Source organism: Argopecten irradians, unplaced genomic scaffold (assembly GCF_041381155.1).
Source record: "Argopecten irradians isolate NY unplaced genomic scaffold, Ai_NY scaffold_0186, whole genome shotgun sequence".
Lineage (NCBI taxonomy): Eukaryota > Metazoa > Mollusca > Bivalvia > Pectinida > Pectinidae > Argopecten > Argopecten irradians.
Window position 1 is genome coordinate 63533 of NW_027187653.1, and position 6000 is coordinate 69532.

General features: G+C 37.4%; 1 non-coding gene and 1 pseudogene across 1 annotated transcript; one reads left to right on the forward strand and one right to left on the reverse strand.

The window, feature by feature from the left end:
* Positions 1-1210: 1210 nt before the first annotated feature.
* LOC138312012 (uncharacterized) lies at positions 1211-2229 on the reverse strand (annotated as a pseudogene).
* A 2906-nt stretch (positions 2230-5135) lies between these two features.
* Positions 5136-5208, forward strand: Trnar-acg (transfer RNA arginine (anticodon ACG)). The gene has a single exon. It is a non-coding gene; the product is annotated as a tRNA-Arg (tRNA).
* The last annotated feature ends 792 nt before the right edge of the window (positions 5209-6000 follow it).

Here is a 6000-nt window from a genome sequence, read left to right on the forward strand (position 1 = left end):
CAAATTAAATTCACTCCTCCAATTGTAACGTGGTAAAATCTGCGACCATATTAACAGGGTGTCTGGCAAAGATTCTTTTATGAACCTCAAAGTTCCTTTAACTAGCTCACATATTTCAAACAGAGTACCACCTTGACCAATATCATTACCTCCACAATGTATGAATAGTACATCAGGTGTGCCATGCAACTTCTGTAATTCTTCCACATGAAAGGCTAGATTATCAAGAGTCATGCCACCCTGTCCCCGCCAATACAAGTTATATCCACGACTATCCAGACAGAGCTGACTCCCTCCTGGTCGGTTGCAAAGAGTTATAATATGCTCTCCTTACTATTTAGGAGCCAACCAAAAATACTTTGACCTTCCTCCCTGAAAAAACTTTACACTTGTGTGAATGCAAGTTTTGTTTTGTTTTGTTTTTTTATTGCAACCTTGGAAGAGTTATCCTAGATGGTCTAACATAACTTTTATAAGCTAATGATTTCCACCTTCCCATATTCTGGATTTCTTGCTCACTATAACCTACCATAGCTGCCCGAGTAGCCCCCCCCCCTATTCTGAAGGAATGAGTTTTGATATTGCTACAAATAAACCCCCCAAACTCCAACGATTTCTTTAGTACTGAACTAAATTGGTAGCGGGAGAGAGGCGAGTGGTCCATGTGGATGAAAAGTGAACCCTGAATTTTTGGACGTACAATCATATACCTTGCCAAAGCCTGCACTGGACAAATAACAGCAGAAGCTGCTCTAGGTATTGATAGAGTGACTGAATGACCCATCTGATCAGTTTTGGAATATTTAAGGGTTAATTGAATATGGGTACCAGACAGCTCGACATCATTAAACTGCACCACTTTTGATCTATTGAACCTAGTTACTGCAAGTTCCCCTACTCTGAGTAGACCATGAAAGGCTAACAAAAAGGCAGCTGAAAAAAGTTTTGCTTCAAAAATTGACGAACAGACATATTTAAGAGAGTTTGGGAAAGACATCAACATTTCTACGGTTATTGGGGCACGACAATCCTTGGACCCTCTACGCCTTTGCATACCTATAACCAGTTTTCTCACAATGAAATTGCTTGTATGGTCAGTACTATTGCTAAGCTTCATGAAAAAAAACTCAAACCTCCCAAGTTAGTCTTAACTGTTGAGCATGCTGTATTGGTGCTTGACAGGTGTAGTACAAAATTTATGATATGATGCACTGGTGGAGGCCAAACTAATGGATAATTAACAGTTTTCCTAAACTGATTAAATGCATTCAGCGCATTGTCATAAGTTGACCTGGTGTTACTTGAAATAGATGAGTTAATTAAACAATGGAATTCAGATCGAAAATTCTCCAGAACTCCTGATGAATTACACAAGGATATGCCTCGGCATGTGGCGCCAGTTTTCGAAGCTTCTGAAAGTGAAATCGCGACAGTGCATCAGCAATAGAATTGTGTAGCCCCTGAACATGAATAGATTTAAACTGAATGTTACTCTTCAAGGATGTTAATACTAGAGGCCGAATCAATTTCATCACCCTGTTTGACTTAGAAGTCTTTTTGTTCAGTATTTCTACCAGTGCTTGATTATCACAATGGAAAATCACCTTCTTATTCTTAAACTGTTCCCCCCCAAATGACCATTGCTAGTGTAATTGGAACAAGCTCTAGAAAAGTGATGTCTCGGATCAAATCAAATTTTCTCCAAGCAAAAGGCCATTGCAAACAAACCCACTGATTTTGATATATTGCAGCACACCCCAAGTCTGGGTTACCTGCACTATCTGTATACAACTCCAATGTTGTGTTTGTTGTTGTCCAATCCTTGTCTGGTATAAAACACACCCCATTAAATGAGGAGAAAAACTGCAATAGCACTTCCAAGTCCTCCTTCAAAGCCAGAGTGAGCCTAATGTAGTGAAAAGGTTTAGATGCACATGACATGGACTCGTAAAGTCTCCTACAAAAAGCTCGAGCACCAGGAATTGCTCTTGTACAAAATGCTACCTTTCCTGTCAAAGACTGCATATCTTTTAAACTGACTTTTGACCTGTTCAAAAAACTCTCGATTACGTTTACTAGCGACACTATTTTTTCTAATGGAACCTTGATTAACATCTCCTCTGTATCAATATCTAGACCTAAAAATGTCAAACAAGTTGTAGGACCCTCACATTTGTCTGGAGCTAATGGAACACCCAACTCATTACACACCTGATCAAAAGTGTTCATAGATTCTAGGCAATTTGTTGTGTCTTTCCTGCCAGCAAAAAGAAAATCATCCAAATAATGCTCTATACATTTTGATTTAGATTTTTCACACACTAACCATTCCAAAAAAGAAGAGAACTTTTCAAACAATGCACAAGAAATGCTACAGCCCATAGGCAAATATTTATCTATATAATACTGTCCCTTAAAACGAAAACCCAAAAGATCGAAATCACCAGGGTGAATTGGGAGTAACCTAAAAGCAGATTTTATATCCTTTTTTTCTAACAAGGCCCCCTTTCCCAGTTTTTGTATCATTTCTACTGCTTTATCAAATGAAGTAAATTTGACAGATGCTTTGTCAAAATCAATGAAATCATTAACACTATAGTTCTCTGGATAAGATAAGTGAGTTATCATTCTCCATTCTCCAGACTTTTTAGGAACAACACCCACCGGGGAAAGGCGCAAGTTATTTAAAGGCTTGTCAACGAAAGGACCTGCTACTCTTCCTAACCTAACCTCCGATTCAATTTTCTCAGCTAAAGCTGCTTGGTGGTCTACTGCTGATTTGATTAGTACAATACGGGTTCCTAAATATTCTAAGCGAAAACCAAATTCAAAACCTTTTGCTAACTCTGCACCCTCAACCCTCAATGGGTAATTCTCCAAGTGAACCTTAAGAGGGTGTAACCTAATTGGGGTTGCCCCTAGGTCCCATATTTTGACCTTTGGGTCTGGTATTGCCTTGCTGCTGATCTTGCCCTGTGAATCTGTGGGGTTGTAATAACGAAAATTTGGATTATTCCCCCTTATGCCTTGCCCTTGGAACCTAAAATTCCCTGGACTACTATTCTGATGTTGCGGATTTGCATTAAACCCACAGCGACATGCTGGATGAGCACCATTACACTTGATGCAGGTGTGTAGATATTGGCAATTATTTCTCCTACACTGCCCTTGATAATTGAAGCTGTAACATTTGCTACTAAGGGAAGGGTTAGGTGTTTGAATACTCCTCGGTGCACCAGACACCAAAAGCTGCCATAATTCAGAAGACCGCATAGGAGTGCGCACTTGTTTTAACCGAAACTGAATATCATAATTCCTCCAACCAACACCCTCAAAATGCTCAGCTGCAAACCTAACAATACTCATATATTTGAGGAACTCTTGGTGTCTTTCTGGGCATTTGCATATGTCCTTGTCCACTCTTCTATATTGTTAATTTTTCGTTTGCTTTGGGTAGATTTGACTTGTAATACCCCATTTCCTAATACCAAATTCTGCCTATCAGCTGACAGTGATTCTGGATCAAGTAAGGCCCCTAATTCTATGTATTAATTTTTCCAGATCTTTTCTTTCAGTGTTTGATGAATATTCTCACCTAGACATGATGATACACTAACCGTAGAAAGGGGGGAATCAAAATCAGCAAGATCCATACCTAGATCTCCAGAGACTGTGTTCTGGACTTGTTCCGGTGCTGGAGCTGGCGAGGGTGTTGGGGTCAGCTAGGCTGCATGTGATAACCTCCTTGAGCTTGCAATTGGAACCTGGTCGGGTTGATCTCCGGAAAGGCTTGCATGATGAGGTACAGGTGTGTCGTCAATGGTTCCTCTATGGTAGATGGTACCGACACTGTTGAACGGTATGGCCTCGCCCTCTTTGACCGTGGGTTAATACCTTTCGCCCTGGGCATGCTGATTATCTGTAGATCTCATAAAAACACATATAATTCAATACATTATCCGTGCCATAGACACCACATTATTTATGCCTATTCAGATCCCAAAACAATAATAGACAATATAATTTTTTTAAATGTGGTTCGTAATCAAGCATAATTATCTTTGATGAAATATTCGTTTTTTATTAAAATTGTATTTGATAGCTATTTATTATACTAATTACTAAAAACACGTTAATAACTTTGTTACAAGAGAGGCCGTTTAGTCGGCCATTGATTCACATCGCTACTCCATGCGGTCTCCGGCACCCGAAATCAAAAATCCAGCGTAATCACACTTGACTCAAAACATCGAACTCCGAGACCGCTAGACAATCATCTTAGTATCATCAGGTTTCTAAAGTATGTAAAAATTGCAACGATAACTTGATACCTTACCAACAATACTTACGAAAACCTTGCTTGAAAATTTTTCCTTGCAGATTTGTTCAAGCCGCGACGAAGAAGGAAGTGTTCACCGCGCATGCTTACTGAGAGAGAACGCGTTATACTAAATGCTACTACTTCCGGTAGAAATGACACACACCGGCTGTAACGAATATTATGGCCCCAAACCTGCACAACTTAACATTCCATCGAAACTGAATGAAATTCTTGCTCCTTTAATAAATTGATTTATTTGTTACACAATAAATCTTATTATATAAATAGATATAAATTTCCAGCCAAATGTCTCAACTTTTTAACTTTTCTGACCTTTTCTTAAAAGCAGAATGAATAAATTAACCAGTATTTTGTAATTCTTTAACGTCGTTAACGCTTAATAATTTAACTTATTTAAAAACACTTGGTCTTCTGTAATAATATTTCTTAATATACTTTTGGCGTAAATCAACATAAAATGGACATTGTAATAGAAAGTGATATTCATCTTCAAGTTCATTTAAATCACAACATATACACAATCTATTCTCTCGTAGGATATTTTGTATGTCATACGTTTGTTTTGTACATAGAGAGATATCACAAAAAGTTTCAGGAGGTAAAAGTATCGACGACATACGATTCGTAATACACTTAAAAATCAGACGGAGGAACTCTGAATACGTTTGAGGTCTAAATTTATTAAGATATCAAAATCGGTAATATAAAAGAGTAAACAAGGACAATTGGACATTATAGTGTCAGTAAACATTTAAACAATCTTATGTTCAGCTCCTCTCATTACGTTGGAATAGGGTTTGTAGCGCAATGGATAACGCGTCTGACTACGGATCAGAAGATTCCAGGTTCGAATCCTGGCAAGCTCGTTTATTTTACCTGGGTTATCATTTTAGACTAGCTCATAGTAGACTATTTACAGTTAGTTCCATTACCAGTGATCACTACTTAGTCTCTGTAATGATCGTCTCCGATAGCAGCAGTATGTCTTGTTTAAATGATTTCATTATGTTTTCTTGTACATAGAGACCTAACTCACAAAATATATTGACGAGACACGAATCATAATACACATAAAACACCACACAGAAGAAACTTAAATACGTGTGAGGTCTAAATGTAGTGTAATATAAACATTACTGATATCAAATAATAAAATGATAATTGAAAAAAGATGATATGACCAATTTAAGTTAAACATTGAAACAAGCCTCATTTTATAAGCCCGTGTTGCCCAATGGTAATGGGGCTTGTGGCGCAGCGCAATGGATAATGCGTCTGACTACGGATCAGAAGATTCTAGGTTCGAATTCTGGTAAGCTCGTAATTTTTACTGGCTTATCATTTTAGAATAAAGTATATTAGCTTTCATCGTAAACAATTAAAACCAGTTCAAAAAGTTTGTTTTGTGACAACTTTTATTGTTAGCTTTTTTAAACACTGGTAACTATGTGGACAAATAAGTCAAATATATCGAGTTTATGTTTTAAAACTAGCATATTTTGTAACGCTGACCAAATACATTAAAGCGATGGATAAATAAATAATAATACATGCAAATTGATATATTATCTTGCTGTATATTGTAAGAAAGTACATTGGTTTTTTATGTATCTCATGAAAATCAATTGATTTTAAAGAAACAGATGTTGAAAAAAAGA